We start from the raw sequence: 17,367 nt of genomic DNA, 5'->3' as shown, positions 1-17,367 counted from the left end.
TTTAAGTTATTCTTTATTTTCTAGTTTCTCAAGGTGTAATCTTATAGTATAACCCTTCAATTCTATAAATTTTCTGAGTACCACTCTAGTTGTATCATGTACAGGTTGGTATATTTCATTTTCATTTTCATTCAGTTAAAAATATTTTCTCATTTTCTCTGAGACTTCCTGTTATACCCATGGATATTTTATAACTATTATTGAATTTCCAAATGATTGGGCATTTTCTTATCTTTCTCTTACTTACCTTCAATGTAATTCTAGTACGTTCTAAGAATATATTTTGTATGATTTCAAGTCTTTTAATTGTGTTAAACTTTGTTTTATGACTAAGGATATAGTCTATCAGGTTGAATTTTCCATGTGTACTTGAAAAGAATGTATAATCTGAGTGTTGTTGAATGTTCTATCAATGTTAATTTGATTCAGTTAGTTGATAGTGTTGTTCAGCTCTTTGTAAGCTTGTTGATATTTCTTTTTTACCAGTTCTATTACTGAAAGAAGAAATATCCAACTATAATTGTAGATTTATCTATTTCTCCTTTCAGCTTTGTCAGTTTTTGCATCATGTATTTTGAAACTCTATTAACTACATATTTAAGATTGTTATATCTTTTTCGCAAATTCACACTTCATTCGATATACGATCTCCCTATTTCTTTATCCCTGGAAAATGTATTTGCTCTGAAGACTACTTTGATAATAATAGAGCCATTTCAGTTTTCCTGTGATTGTTGTTTGCATCGCATATCCTTTTCCATCATTTTACTTTTAACCTAATCATACCATCTTTTTTGAAGTGACGTTCTTATGGACACCATATATTTGAGTCATTTTCTTTTTAATTCATTCTGATCTATATTTTAATATAGTGTTTAGAACATGTGTGTGCCTAATCTTATTGATATGTTTGAAATTAGGTCTGCCATTTTATTAGCTTTCTGTAGCTCCGAAAGCACAAAAGTGTTGAATCCCTATGTTATACACCTGAAATTAATATAATACCATATATTAACTAATTGGAATTAAAATAAAAACTTAAAAAAATATATTGCACTAGATGTTGGGCTCCAGAGTTCTAATGGAAAATCTACAGTAATTTTAATTGTTCTGCAGGTAGTTTGTCTTTTTTTTTTTTTTTGCTACTTTTAGGGTTTTTTCTTTCTTTTTTCCTTTTTCAATTGTCTTTATTTTCAGCAGTCTGATTGTGATGTATCTGGGAATGGGGGGGGGTTTACTCACCTTCTTAAATCTGTAGGTTTATGTATTTTGTCAAGTTAGAGAAATTTTATGTCATTATTTCTTTGAATTTTTTTTTCTGAACTGCAGTCATTATTCCTGCTTCCTGGACTACAATCACACTAATGTTAGACTTTGTGGTGTTGTTCCAAAGGTCTTTGAGACTCTGTTCACGTCTTTTTTTTTTTTTTTCTATTTTTCATACTGGATAATTTCTATTAATCTAAATTATATTTTTTTAATTTTTATTTATTTATGATATCACAGAGAGATAGAGAAAGATACACAGCAAGGAAAGCACTCAGACCGAGTCGACGATTCGACGAGTCGCCAGATCGCGCCCTGGCAAAGCAGCGCCAACCGCTCGCCACCCAGAAATTTCTATTAATCTATTAATTGCTCCTTTTTTTTAACATTATTTATGTAAGACATAACCACCAAAGAGAGAGAGAGAGAGAGAGAGAGAGGCAGAGACACAGGCAGAGGAGGAGCAGGCTCCATGCAGGGAGCCCGATGTGGGACTCGATCCCGGGACTCCAGGATCAGCCCTGGGCCAAGGCAGGTGCCAAACCGCTGAGCAGAGCCACGCAGAGATCCCCTGATTTTGCGATTTGTTAACTGTTACTTCAGTTCTGCTATTTCCCACGATCGGGACTTTATTTCAGTTATTGTACATTTCAGCTCTAAAATTTCCATTTGGTTTTTCTTTATGCCTCTGATGAAACTATTTTTAGTATTTGCTTTAAGAATATTTGCAATTGGGCAGCCCCAGTGGCTCAGCGGTTTAGCGCCGCCTTCAGCCCAGGGCGTGATCCTGGGATCCAGTCCCACATCGGGTTCCCTGCAAGGAGCCTGCTTCTCCCTCTGCCTGTGTCTCTGCCTCCCTCTCTCTCTGTGTCTCTCATTAATAAATAAATTTTAAAAAAAAGAATATTTGCAATCATTTATCAAGGAATTTTATAATAGTTGCTTTTATGTCTTTGTCAGATAATTCCTATATCCATGTCATCTTGTCATTGGACTCTATTAACTATTTCCCATGTTACTTGATAGTTTCACAATTTTTTTGTATACTGAGTAACTTTGGATTGTATGCTGGATATTTTTGTTGTAGCAGGCCGTTGATCTTGCTAGGTTTAGGGTAAAAATTTCACTCTACATTCATTGAGCTAATAGTCCATTTTTAGAGCTTTGCAGTGCTATTCAGATATGTCCAATTGTGTCATCCAGTGGTCAGTATGGAACCTGGGTGGAGATCTGCTCATTAAGTCAGTTGTTCAAAGTCTTTGATATGCTCATTTGTGTCAGACTCACAGGATTGGTAGTGAGCTTGTTTTCAAGCTTGAGTTGTTTTCCCAGGCTATTCTCTCTCTGCTGTTTATCAAGTTTTTTTTTTATTTTTCCAAGAGTTCCTTTTCTTGGTGTAGTAGCAGATACTGCCTACTTCTGTGATGACACTGCACCCACAGCCAAGTGACTGAGACAGAGAGCAAGAGAAAGAGACATGAGATAGAGAGAAAGAGAAAGAAAAGCAGTAGGGTTTTCCTCTGTAATCCTTGAGCACCAGTTTTACTGAATGGAGAGAAAGGTTTCCATCCCTCAGAATTGGTTCCTAGAGGCTCTTATTGCCAGTGTGGGATTCCTTGGAAGTTGGGGTATGAAAGAGTGGATAAAACAAAACAAGCAGTTCCTTTTCCTTCTCTTCAACATAGGATATTCCTATATCTTTCTCCTTGTCCCATATTATATACTTTTGGGTTCTTAGTTGGGTTGACTTTAGGTTGAGAGATGCCCAGAGAAGAAAAATAATGGTAAACTCAGCATAGATGTAGTGGCACATTGGATTCTAGTGTTCTTCCCCAAACTTCTTGTTGCTATTTGTTCGCAGAAACCTTAAGTAGCTAAGCATATTGTACATATTTTATAATTTTTTTTGTTGAAAAAGAAAGGAAAGCATGTGCTTTTTTTTTTTTTTTTTTAAGATTTTACTTATTTATTTGAGAAACAGAGAGAGAAAGGCAGAGACCCAGGCAGAGGGAGAAGCAGGCTCCATGCAGGGAGCCCGACGTGGGACTGATCCCAAGACCCCGGGGTCACGCCCTGGGCTGAAGGTGGCGTTAAACCGCTGAGCCACCCGGGCTGCCCTTTTTTTTTCTTTTCTTTTCTTTTTTTTTAAGATTTTATAAAACATGTGCTTAATTCATCTTACTTGGAACTGGGACCACTCAGTGAGAGTGTGAAAATTTGATTTTTCACCAAAAGAACGTTTTTACTTCTGACTCCAATTGCAGACTTGATATTAAATGTTTATATAACTGTAAAATCCCTTCTCATGACATCTAATAATGATGTGGCTATTTACTCATTTTTTTGTCATTCATATTCTGTCTGTAAGTAACCCTATATTTGTTTTGTTTTTGGCTTATTATACAGGAGATTTCTTCATTACCATCTCATTATTTCACCCAAGATAAGATGTTTCCAAGGTGACACTGGAGCAGGGCTAGTGTGAAAATTTTACAATCATAAACTTTCATCCACTTCATGTATCAGATGGAGCCTTAAGCTTATCTACAGACACCAACAAGCCTGGAACAGGATTGAAGGTAACCCATGTGTATGTGTTTACTAGTGATGACATGTTGATCATACTTCAGATCAGGACTTATTTGTATATGAGGTGTAGTTAGTATTTTCATGAGAATTTCTAGCCTACCAACTTGAAAGAGAGGGCAGTCTATCTGAGGTTTCAAGAGTCACATAAATTGATATCAAATAGACAGAAACATTCTTACTTGTTTAGGTTGCCTGTTAGGCAGCTGAATGGAAAAATAAATGAGTCAGAGCTATGAAATACCTGGAATGTTAGAGTCTGATTGAGACTAATATTGGTGAGCCTTTGAGGTTGTTAAAAGTATCAGCTAAATATTTAAATATGATATTTGTGACAAAACCAAAAAGCAGTAGCAATCTATAGGACTGCAGAATGTAATGAAACACAAAGCAACTTTATGATACATTGGTAGAGTATAAAAATACTCATCTAAATTTCACTTACATGTTCAAAGGAAACATTTTAGAATGATAACAAACTTCAGGAATCAATTAGCTTCAATTTAAAAACAAAATTTTTGAAGAGTGTATTTTTTTCATATTTCTGACAGTTTCTGATAGATGCTAAACTATTGGTTACCTAATGAAAAATATTAGCTACCACTATGCTTACTTATCATAGGTCAGTAATACTTGATATATAGAATGTACTGATCCTCACAGAAAACTTAAAAAGTAGATACAGCTACTCTACATGGTATATGGGGAACACTGAGGCACAGGGAAATGAAAGAGCTTGCCTGGCAACAAAACACTCCCAAAGGAATACAGTTCTTGAAAATTTTTGGCATAATGTCTTGTTTACGTACTCTTAGAGCAAAAAAGTAGTATAAGAATTCCATGGGAAAGTAAAATAAAAAATAAAAAGCAGCTCACTCATTAATTGTACTAAACACTTAGAAGATAGTTCATGCATTGACAAAGATGAGAAAGTCCCTTTGTGTGTGAGATAAACACACACAGATACACACGTATATTAGTCTTCAAGCAAGTGAAAGTGGAAAATCGCCCTTAAAATGAGGAAATCGGAGGGTATTATGCTGAGTGAAATAAGTCAATCGGAGAAGGACAAACAGTGTATGTTCTCATTCATTTGGGGAATATGAATAATAGTGAAAGGGAATATAAAGGAAGGGAAAAGAAATGTTGGGAAATATCAGGAAGGGAGACAGAACATAAAGACTCCTAACTCGGGGAAACGAACTAGGGGTGGTGGAAGGGGAGGAGGGGGGGTGTTGGAGGGGAATGGGTGACGGGCACTGAGGTGGACACTTGACGGGATGAGCACTGGGTGTTTTTCTGTATGTTGGTAAATTGAACACCAATAAAAATTAATAAAAAAAAAAAAAGACAAATGCAAAATTAAAATATGGGACAAGTCTGTATACCTACTCAGATTCCTCAAGCTAAACAAACAAACCAAAAAAATCCCTCTCAAATCTCTTTTTACTGCTGTGGAAGTGATCTGATATCTGGTAAGAAACTGTTAAACTATTAAAACACATCTACAAACACTAACCAAAGTACTTTATTGATAAGAAATATTTCATTACTTGCTGCCAACTGTGCACCTGTGATTCTCTTCTTCTGTAGATACACAGTCATAAAATTTCTAGATGAATAAAACTATTTAGAACATGCAGGCATGAAAGCTATTATAATCTTCAATTTTAAAAGATTTTATAAGAAAAATGGTTTCTGACCAAATGTCAATACCACATTCAAGTGTTTTTGACATCTTTGGTTTCCACTATTATAATAACATTGTCTAAGTTTTTCATTCCAGAGAGTTATTTATAGACATCTCTATTAGGCAATACAGATCCTCATGCGGGCAAAGAAACACTCAACCTCTGCACTGTCAGCCTTAAATGTGCTCTGCGTGAATTTAATTATTTTTCCTTTGTTGTTGACAATAGCTACAACTTTTGCTAGTCAATATTTTTTAAGTTGAAAATGATCAGATGTTTAATGTAAATTTTAACACAAAGCTAGAGGTTTTCTTTTTTTTTTTTGAGGTTTTCAATAAATGTGAGGTGCTTACCTACTTTGTGATAATAAACTATCTAGTTATTTTTCTCATTTCTGAGTTAAATAATAATTTATTTTGCTATAGTGTTCAAATTGATTTATATTTATATTTTATAAATTGTTCTCTCATAATTGCCTTAATTTCCCCTCTCATTATTCATTTCCAAGTGTATCTTCCTGTGATTTAACTTGTTTTTTTTATTAAATTGTTTGATATTTGGAAGTTTCTTTTTATTAACTTGAGGATCATTTCTTGGATTTACTTATATATTTATCTTGGCTAATTCACTGATTTTTTTACCTTTGTTGATTTTTTTTGGCTTTTAGTTAACTTATTGATTTATTGTTATTATTTTATATATTAATATGATTTCTTGAGTTTTAATAAATAACTGTATACCAATTATATTTAATATTTACTGTCCTTAGTTTTGTCTTTTTCCTGCACTATCAACTTTGAAGTTTACTGAGTCATCTCTGAAATATTTTCTGAATTTATGACTTTCTTTCTGTGTTGTTTTTTATTATTAAAATGTCATTATTCTGGGGTGGCTGGATGGCTCAGTTGGTTTAGTGTCTGCTTTCAGTTCAGGTCATGATTTCAGGGTCCTGGCTTAGAGCCCTGAGGCAGACTCTCTGCTCAGTGGGGAGTCTGCTACTCCCTCTGTCCCTTCCCCACCCCTGCTTGTGCCTCTCTCTCTCTCTCTCTCTGCCTCAAATAAACAAAATCTTAAAAAAAAAAAAATCATTATTCTGCCAGGTTGGTCTCATATTTATCACACAATAAATTATTTATGATAAAGCTAACATCAGAAAGACGCTCATATTTTCTATTGATGATTAATAACTATTATTTAGATTTGTCAAAATGCTTTCCTAGTGCCTTTGCATTTCTTCATTCTGCCCTCTTTCTTCTTACCAAGTTGCACTCTCTACAATTCTTTCAGTTGTGGCCTATGTGTGAATCTTAGGGTTTTTTGTCTGGTTGGTTTTGGTTTTTCAGTTTAGTTTCAGGGATAGAATTTAGTGACTCATCACATACATAAAATACCCAGTGCTCTTCCTTAATACCCATCAGTCATTTAACCCATCCTGCCACCCATCTCCCCACCCTTGTGCTCTAATTACTATCCAGTTGTTCTCTATAGTTAGGAGTCTGTTTTCGGGTTTGCTTCTCTTTTTCCCTCATATGTTCATCTGTTTTCTTTCTTAAATTCCACATATGAGTGAAGTCATATGGTATTTGGCTTTCTCTGACTGACTTATTTTGCTTAGCATTGTACTCTCTAGCTCCATCCATATTGCTGCAAATGGCAAGATTTCTTTCTTTTTTAATGATTGAATTCTAATGGTTTATTTTATATATAAATATAATTTTTTATATTTTTATAAAAATATATTTTATATTTATTTATAAAAATATGATATATATATTAATTATTCTTTATCCATTCATGAATTGATGGACACTTGGGCTTCTTCCATATCTTGGCTATTGTGGATAATGTTGCTATAAACATCACAGTGCATATATCCCTTCCAATCTGTTTTTTTTTAAAGATTTTATTTATTTATTCATGACAGACACACAGAGGGAGACATAGGCAGAGGGAGAAGCAGGCTCCATGCAGAGAGCCCAGTGTGGTACTCCATCCCAGAACCCCAGGATCATGACCTGAACCAAAGGCGGACACTCAACCAACAAGCCCCCCAGGCGCCCCTGGAATCTGTGTTTTTGTATCCCTTGGGTAAATATCTAGTACTGCTATTGCTGTGTCATAGGGTTGCACTATTCTTAACTTTTTAAGGAACATCCATACTGTTTCCAGACTCGCTGCACAGTTTGCATTCCAACAGTGCAAGAGGGTTTCCCTTTCTCATATCCTCACTAATATATCTGTCCTCTCCTGTGTGGTTAATTTTAACCATTTGACTGGTGTGAGGAGATATCTCACTGTAGTTTTGATTTGTATTTCCATGATTGTAAGTGATATTAAGAATCTTTTCATGTGTCTGTTAGCAATCTGTATGTCTTATTTGGAGAAATATCTATTCATTTTTCTGCCCATTTTTAAACTGGATTATTTGTTTTTTGAGTGTTAAGTTTGATAAGTTTTTTATATATTTTGGATACTAACCCTTTATCAGCTATGTTATTTGCAAACATCTTCTCCCATTCCATAGGTTGTCCTTTAGTTTTCATGATTGTTACCTTCACTGTGCAGAAGCATTTTATTTTGATGAAATTACAATATTTTATTTTTGCTCTTTTTGCCCTTTGTCTCAGAAGACATATCTAGTAAGACGTTTCTATGGCTCATGTCAAAGAGGTTATTGTCTGTGTTCTCTTCTAGGATTTTGATGGTTTCCTGTCTCACTTTTAGGTCTTTCATCCATTTTGAATTTATTTTTGAATGTGGTGTAAAAAAGTGGTCTTTTCATTCTGTAGCATGCAGCTGCCCAGTTTTTCCAACACTGTTTGTTGAAGAGACTGTCTTTTTCCTATGGAATGATCTTTTCTACTTTGTTGAAGATTAGTTCATCATAGAGTTTTGGGTTCATTTCTGGGTTTTCTATTACATTTTATTGATCTATGTGTTTGTTTTTGTGCCAGTACTATGCCGTCTTGATGACTACAGCTTTGTAATATAACTTGTAATATAACTTTGTAATATAACTTTGAAATATAACTTGAAGTCCAGAATTATGATGCCTCCAGCTTTACTTTCTTTTTCAGAATTGATTTGGCTATGCAGGGTCTTCTGTGGTTTCATATAAATTTTTGGATTGTTTTTTCTAGCTCTGTGAATAATGCTGGTGGTATTTTGATAGAGATTGCATTAAATGTGGTTTGCTTTCAGCAGTATAGACATTTTAACAGTATTTGTTCTTCCAATCCATAAGCATGAAATGTCTTTTTCATTTATTTTTGTCATCTTCAATTTATTTCATAAGTGTTTTATAGTTTTCAAAGTGCAGATTTTTTTACCTCTCTGGTTAGGTTTATTTGTATGTATCTTATGGTTTTTGTTGCAATTGTAAATGGAATCAAATCCTTGATTTCTTTTTCTTCATATCCTGTGAACTTGTCTGTCTGTTCTAGCAATTCTTTGGTGGAGTCTTTTGGGTTTTCTACATAGAGTATCATGTTGTTTGCAAAGAGTAAAAGTTTGACTTCTTCATTGCCAATTTGGATGCTTTTTCTTTCTTTTTGTTGTCTGATTGCCTAAGCTAGAACTTCCAGTACTATGTTAAATAATTGATGAGAGTGGACATCCTTGTCTTGTTCCTGATCATACAGGAAAAGCTTTTAGTTTTTCCCCACTAAGGGTAATATTAGCTGTAATTTTTTCATATATAGCCTTTATGATGTTGAAGAATGTTCCCTCTATCCCCACTTTGTTGATGGTTTTTGTTGTCATTGATGGTTTTTACCATGGATGGATGTTGTACTTTGTCAAATGCTTTTTCTGCATCTATTGAAAAGACCATATGGTTCTTATCCTTTCTTTTATTAATGTGGTGCTTCAAATTGATCCGCAATTATTGAACCATCATTTCAACCCAGGAGTAAATCTCACTTGATCATGGCGAATGATTCTTAAATGTACTGTTGGATTAGCTTTCCTATTTGTTGAAAATTTTTTCATCTATGTCATAGGGATATTGGCCTATAGTTCTCTTTGTAGTGGAGTCTTTGTCTGGTTTTGGAATCAAGGTAATGCTGGCCTCATAGAATGAATTTGGAGGTTTTCTTTCCATTTCTATTTTTTGGAATAGTTTGAGAAGAGTAAGTGTTAAGTCTTCTTTAAATGTTTGGTAGAATTGCCTTGGGAAGCCATCCAACCTTGGATTCTTTGTTGGGAGATTTTTGATTACGGATTCAATTTATTTGCTTGTGATTAGTCTGTTAAAGTTTTCTACTTCCTGTTTCAGTTCTGGTAGTCTATATGTTTCTAGGAATTTGTCCATTTCTTTCAAATTGCTCAATTTGTTGGTATATAATTTTTCATAATAATCTCTTAAAATTGTATTTCTCTGGTTTGGGTTGTTATTTCTCCTCTTTCACTTGTGATTATATTTATTTCTCTTTTCTTTTTGATATATCTAGTGAGGCGTTTATCAGTTTTACTATTTTTTCAAAGAACCAGCTCCTGGTTTCATTGATCTGTTCTACTGTTTTAATAGTTTCCATATTATTTATTTCTACTCTAATCTTTATTATTTCCCTTCTGCTGGCTTTAAGCTCCATTTGTTGTTCTTTTTCTAGCTCCTTTAGGTATAAGGTTACATTGGTTCTTTTTGAGATTTTTCTTGCTTCTGTAAGTAGGCCTGTATTACTATATACTTCCCTCTTTGGACCTTTTTTACTACATCACAGAGGTCTTGGACTGTTGTGTTTTCATTTCATTTTCATGTGTTTCCGTGTATTTTTAAACAATTTTTTCTTTAATTTCCTAGTTGACCCATTAATTGTTTAGTAGCATGTTGTTTAACCTCCAGGTATTTGTGGTCTTTCCAATTTTTTTCTTGTGATTGACTTCAAGTTTCATAGCATTGTGGTCAGAAAATAAGTATAGTATAATCTCGATCTTTCTTTACTTGTTAAGCCTGATTTGTGACCTAGCATGTTATCTGTTCTGGAGAATGTTCTATGTGCACTTGAAAAGAATGTATATTCTGCTGCTTTGAGATGAAATATTATAAACATATGTATTAAGTCCATCTGGTCCAGTGTAACATTCAGAGCCAATGTTCCCTTATTGATTTTCTTCTTAGATGATCTGTCCACTGCCATAACTGGAGTGTTAAAATCCTCTGCTATTATTGTATTATTATCAGTGAATTTCTTTATGTTTGTTATTAATTGATTTATATATTTGGGTGTTCCCAATTAGAGACTACAAATATTTATGATTGTTAGATTTTCTTATTGGATAATCCCCTTTATTATGATATAGTGACCTTCTTCATCTCTTGTTACAGTCTTAGGTTTAAAATCTAGTTTGTCTGATATAAATGTTGCTATTCCAGCTTACTTTTGATGTCCATTTGCATGGTAAATGTTCTTCCATCCCCTTACTTCCCATCTTCAGGTGTCTTTAAGTCTAAAATGAGTCTCTCGTAGGCAGACCCACATACATGGATCTTTTTTTTATCCATTCTGACATGCTATGTCTTTTGATTGGAGTGTTTAGTTCATTTGAATTCAGAGAAATTATTGATAGATATGTATTTGGTGCCATTTTATTACATGTTCTGTGGATGTTTCTGGAGATTTTCCCTGTTCCCTTCTTGTTTTTGTCACTTTTGTCTTTCCTTCCCACTCAAAGAGTCCCCTTTTAATATTTCTTACAGGGCTAGTGCAGGTGGACACAAACTCCTTTAGTTTCCTTTAGTTTTTGTTTGTATGGGAAGCTCTTTATCTCTCCTTCTATTCTGAATGATAGCCTTGCTGGATAGAATGTTCTTGGCTGCAGATTTTTCTTGTTCAGCACATTGAATATCTCATGCTATTCTCTTTTGGCCTGCCAAGTTTCTGTGGAGAGATCTCCTAGCTGGTTTTATGGATCTTTCTCTATAAGTCAGGGGACTTCTTTTGTCTTCTTGCTTTTAGGACATTTTTTTATCACTATATTTTGCAAATTTAACTGCAATATATCTTGGTGTTGGCCTGCTTTTGTTGATTTTTATAGGAGTTCTTTGTGCCTCCTGAATGTGGATGTCTGTCTTTCCCCAAATTAGGGAAGTTTTCAGCTATAATTTCCTCAAATAACCTCCTTTCTCTTTTTCTCTCTTATCTTGTGGGAATCCTATGATACAAATGTTATCACATTTGAAAGAGTCATTGAGTTCCATAAGGCTACTTTCATGATTCTTCTTCCTCTTTTTTGTTCAGCTCCATTATTTTTCATAATTATATCTTATATGTCATTTATCCATTCCTATACGTCTTCCATGCCTATGATCATTATGTTCAGTTGGTTTTGAATCTCGGTTATTATATTTTTCATTTCTGCCTGATTGTTTTTTTTTAACTCTTTTATTTGTATGGTGAGGGTCTCCCTGATGTCTTCCATACTTTTCTCAAGCCTGATGAGTATCCTTATGAGTATCCTTACGATTGTTATTTTAAATTTTCCATCAGCCATATTACTCTTATCTGTTTTGATTAGATCTCTGGATATGATCTTTTGTTGTTCTTTCTTTTCTATGTATTAGAAAAATCTAATGTCTTCTTCCGTGTATTAAAAAGTCTGTTTCCTGCTCCTGTGAGTAATGGCTTTATGAAGAAAAAGTCTTAAAATGTCTAGGACCTGACACTTCAGGGAGTTTCTCTGATGTGTGCTGCATATGCTCTGCTGTTGTGATTTGGCTGCTCAATCCCTCAGGTCAGTCAGCTGAGGTTCCCCTTGTCTGTAGTGGGCAGTGTTCAGATGTTGGTCAGAGTGTGGCAAGTTTTAATTAAGTGTGCTCTCATTTGTTTGTTAAATGAGACCTGATGCTACTTCCAGTAAAATTGAAGCCTTGCAGAACTCTGGTCGATAGACATAGTGCATGCAGGGGTTTGTGCTGGTCTTCTTGGGGAGGGGTCCACTGCACTGATTCTTAGGCACACTTGCCTGAGAAATGCAGTACTAGCAGAAGGCAAGGAGGTGGGAATTGGTATAAATGGGTTAGGCAGCCAGTGTTGATGCTGTGCTGTTTGCCAAAACTGGTTTATGCTGAGGGGTGGGGGAAGGAAATGCCATAGCCAGCTCCTTTGTCCTCAGAGAGGGGACCCTCTACTTGCTGCTCTTAGAGAAGTACTCCAGAAGAGTGAATAATTTCCTCTCTTGCATCCTAGGCATTTTTCAGATCACTGTTTTCTTGCTGTCTGTCTCTGCATTGCTTGTCTGCCTGGAGCAGTGCAGTGCACTTTGGCTCTATCCTTGCCAAGACTGCTAATTTTTAAAACTCCAAATTTTAGGGAGCTGGTGTGGCAGGGACCAGTGTTGGTCTTCTGGGTGAGGGCCTGACTGTGCTGGGATGGATGAAGGTGTGACTGAGAAGGGAAGTGGCACAGAGCACAGGGGCATGGGACTTGGAGCAAAGTAAACTAAACAGTCAGCATTTGGATAGCCACTTTCAGCAGGTGTCTTTGCACCTATGCTGAGGGGCTGAGGGGTGAAATGACATTCACTGGCTCTTTTGTTCCCAGAGACACAATGTCACCTCTCACAGATACACTCCAAGAAGAATTAAGTCTCTTCCTGTGCACCTCAGGTCATCCCCAATTGCACCATCTGCCCTGAGATGGCTTATGTGCCTTCTCTCTAGGAGTAGGCCAGAGCCCTCAGTGGCCTATACTAGCCAAATCTGCAGACTTCTAAAAACCTAGTCTTTGATCCCCACTGGTTGCAAAAATTCACCAAAATCGGCCCTGTTCATTTTCCCAGCCAATGGCTTTGGGGAAGTGTTCTTGTGTGCATTTCTGTGCACTCTACTCTCTCTTGCCTTTTCTCATGACCAGGGCTCCTTCCCTTCTACATCATGTGTGATCCATTTCTCCCCCAAACCACATCTCTGCACCCTTCCTCGATGTGGCCTCTCCTCTCCATCTAGTTGTGCAGTTTGTTTTGTCAGTCCTCAAGTTGATTTCTCGGGTAGTCAGAATGACTTGATATTTATCTAGCTGTGTTTGAGTGATGAGACAAATCTAGGGTCCTCCTACTACTCTGCCATCCTAGCTGTTTGTGAATTTATGCTTATCTCTCCACATTAATATAAGTCACCGTCATCTCTTATCTAGGCTATCATGTAGCCTCCTAACTTTTAGCACTTTTTGTGCTTCCTTTTCTTGGACCATTACTATATATTCTCTATATAAAAGTCTGACTAATCCTTTTTTTAAGAACAGAAATTGGACCATGTCACTCATTTGCTTTAAATTGCCAATGGCTTCTTGTACATAGGAGAAACTTTTTTTTTCCTTTACCATGGTCTTCAATGTTCAATATCAAGTAGCTCCATCTGTCTTTCTGTTCTCATTATTTGTCAAATTCAATTACATGCATGTGCATTTACATAAGAAAATATTATTAAGCATTTAATGCATTCCAAGTACTTTTTTAGGGCTTTGTGATATATATGTTAAAAATTAAACACAAATAAATATATTTATCCTGTGAAATTTACTTTCTGCTAGTTTGAATTAGTTGAAGGTTAATTTTGTTATATAATTTTTACCTCAGGGATACTTGGGTGGCTCAGCAGTTGAGCATCTGCTTTTGGCTTAGGGAGTGATCTCAGGGTCCCGGGATCGAGACCCCAATGGGCTTCCTGCATGAAGCCTGCTTCTCCCTCTGCCTCTGTCCCTGACTCTCTCCCTGTGTCTCTCATGAATAAATAAAATCTTTTAACAACAACAAAAAATAAGTTTTACCTCAATAAAAAAAGAAAGAAAAAAAAAACAAAAACAGTGCAACATAGAAAACAGGGACAAATATGGTAGATATCAATCCAAATATATTAATAATCACACTAAATGTGCCTGGTTTAAACGTACGAACTAAAAGATGAAGATTGTGAGTGGACAATAAAAATAGGTTCAACTACATATTAACAGAAATCCCAGATATAGAGATGGAGAGATTAAAACTAAAGAGATGGTGAAGAGATACTATCTTAACAACAAAAACAACAATAATAGTAGTAATAATAATGAGTAGCTATATTAATTTCAGACAAATCAGACTTCAGAACAAGAAAAAATGAAGAGGGATGGAGGGAGCATTATATATTGATGAATGAGTCAATTCCTTAAAAACACATAGCAATCCTTAGTTTATATGCATTTAGCAAAACAGTGTCCAAACATCTAAGGCAAAAACTGGTAGACTGCAAGGAAAAGTAGGTAAATCTATTATCACAGTTGGAAACTTCAACATATTTCTAATAGAAATGGATAGATCCAGCAGGTAAAAATGACTAACGATACAGTTGAATGGAACATCATCAATCAATTGGATCTAATTGATCTTTATAAGATACTTCTTCCAACAAGTACAAAATTCCTGTTCCTCTCAGGTGCACATGGAACATTCACCAAGATAGACCACATTTGCTAAGGGCCACCTTAGCAAACTTAAAAGATAGAAATGATACAACATGTGCTCTCAGAATACAAAAGAATTACACTGGGAATTAATTACAGAGCGAGCAGCTGATAAGTCCTGAAATTCCTGGAGATTAAACAACACACTTATAAGTAACATATGGATCAAAAAAGAAATCTCAAGGTAAATATAAAATATTTTAGATTAAATGAAAATAAAAATATTATTTACCAAATTTGTTTGATCTAACAGAAGTTATGCATAGAGGGAAATTTATAGCATTTAATATATTTTAGAAAAATAAAATCTAAAATCTGTAATCTAAGCTTCTACTTTAGAAAATTGAAAAAGACAGGGAAATTAAATCCCAAGTATGCAAAAGAGAATAAATTATAGCCACACCATCTTTGGGCTGATCCGTGGTGGGCGTTTTGAGGGCAGCTGACCCGCAGCCTACCTGCCTGGCACCGTCTCCTGTGGAAGCCTGAGCCGGCCGTGCAGCTTTCTCCCTTTGTCTCATAACCATGTCCACCAATGAGAATGTTAATTCACCAGCTTCCCACTTTAACAGATTCAAGAACAAGGGGAAAGACAGTACAAAATGAGGCAGCGCTGAAAAGAAGGTAATGTGGAGCTGAGGAAAGCTAAGAAGGATGACCAGATGCTGAAAAGGAGAAATGTAAGCTCATTTACTGATGACGCTACCTCTCCACTGCAGGACAACCGCAACAACAAGGGCACTGTAAATAGGTCTTTTGATGACATTGTCAAAGGAATAAATAACAACAATCTGGAAAGTCACCACCAGGCTACTCAAGTTGCTAGGAAACTATTTTCTAGGGAAAAACAGCCCCCTATAGACAACATAATCCAGGCTGGTTTGATCTCAAAATTTGTGTCCTTCTTGGGCAGAACTGATTGTAGTCCTATTCACTTTTAATGTGCTTGGGCCCTCACTAACATTGCTTCCGGGACATCAGAACAGACCAAGGTGGTAGATGTGGTAGATGGAGGTGCTATCCCAGCATTCATTTCTTTGTTGTCATCTTTCCATGCCCACATTGAACAAGCTGTATGGGCTCTAGGAAACATTACAGGTGATGGTTCAGTTTTTTGAGACTTGGTTATCAAGTATGGTGCAGTTGACCCACTGTTGGCTCTTCTTGCAGTTCCTGATATGTCATCTTTAGCATGTGGTTACTTATGTACCCTTACTTGGACGCTTTCAAACCTTTGTCGCAACAAGAATCCTACACCCTGGTAAGATGCTGTTGAGAAGATTCTTCCTACCTTAGCTCATCTCCTGCATCATGATGATCCAGAAGTATTAGCAGATACCTGCTGGGCCATTTCCTATCTTACTGGTGGTCCAAATGAATGGATTGAAATTGTGAAAACAGGAGTCATACCCCAACTTGTGAAGCTTCTAAGAGCTACTGAATTGCCCATTGTGACTCCTGCACTAAGAGTCATAGGAAATATTGTCACTGAGACAAATGAACAGACTCAGGTTGTAACAGATGCAGGAGCCCTTGTTGTCTTTTCCAGCTTGTTAATGAACCCCAAAACTAATATTCAGAAGGAAGCTACATGGACAATGTTAAAATCACAGTTGGTCGCCAGGACCAGATACAGCAAGTTGTGAATCATGGATTAGTCCCATTCCTGTTTGGTGTTCTCTCAAGGCAGACTTTAAGACACAAAAGGAAGTTGTTTGGGCTGTGACCAGCTATACAAGTGGAGGAATGGTTGAACAGATTGTATACCTCATTCATTGTGTCATAATAGAACCACTGATGAACCTCTTAACTGCAAAAGATACCAAAATTATTCTGGTTATTCTGGATACCATTTCAAACATCTTCCAGGATGCTGAGAAACTAGGTGAAACTGGGACACTTAGTATAATGATTGAAGAATGTGGAGATTTGGACAAAATTGAAGCTCTACAAAACCATGAAAATTTGTCTGTGTACAAAGCTTCATTAAACTTAATTGAGAAGTATTTCTCTGTAGAGGAAGAGGAAGATCAGAATGTTGTGCCCGAAACTACATTTGAAGGCTATACATTCCAAGTTCAGGATGGCACTCCTGGGACCTTTAACTTTTAGATTGTACAGCTGAGGCAGAAAGTTATTTGCTGTGTACTCTGTTTGGTACAAGTTTGCTGTACTGTTTCTCTACTAAGAATTCTTTGTAAATGTGTTTTGTTATTGTAGTACTTTTTACAACAAAACTACACTTGACCATTTCCAAACTTTACAAACGGTATAAAGCTCCTCCTCTCAATGGATTTCTTATTTCTATGTGGAATCTCCTATCTTGCAGTGTCCTGTAAATAAAGATTAAATTCCACCCTTTTCTTAACAAATAAAGGAAAAAAAAT

At 35.8% G+C, this 17,367-nt stretch overlaps 1 pseudogene; it reads left to right on the top strand.

Annotated features, from left to right (window-relative positions):
- Nucleotides 1-15,505: 15,505 nt before the first annotated feature.
- LOC121480409 lies at nucleotides 15,506-17,092 on the top strand (annotated as a pseudogene).
- The last annotated feature ends 275 nt before the right edge of the window (nucleotides 17,093-17,367 follow it).

The sequence above is a fragment of the Vulpes lagopus genome, chromosome 21, assembly GCF_018345385.1.
Source record: "Vulpes lagopus strain Blue_001 chromosome 21, ASM1834538v1, whole genome shotgun sequence".
NCBI lineage: Eukaryota > Metazoa > Chordata > Mammalia > Carnivora > Canidae > Vulpes > Vulpes lagopus.
Note: the sequence above shows the minus strand (reverse complement) of the source record. Positions and strands in the feature narration are given on the sequence as shown.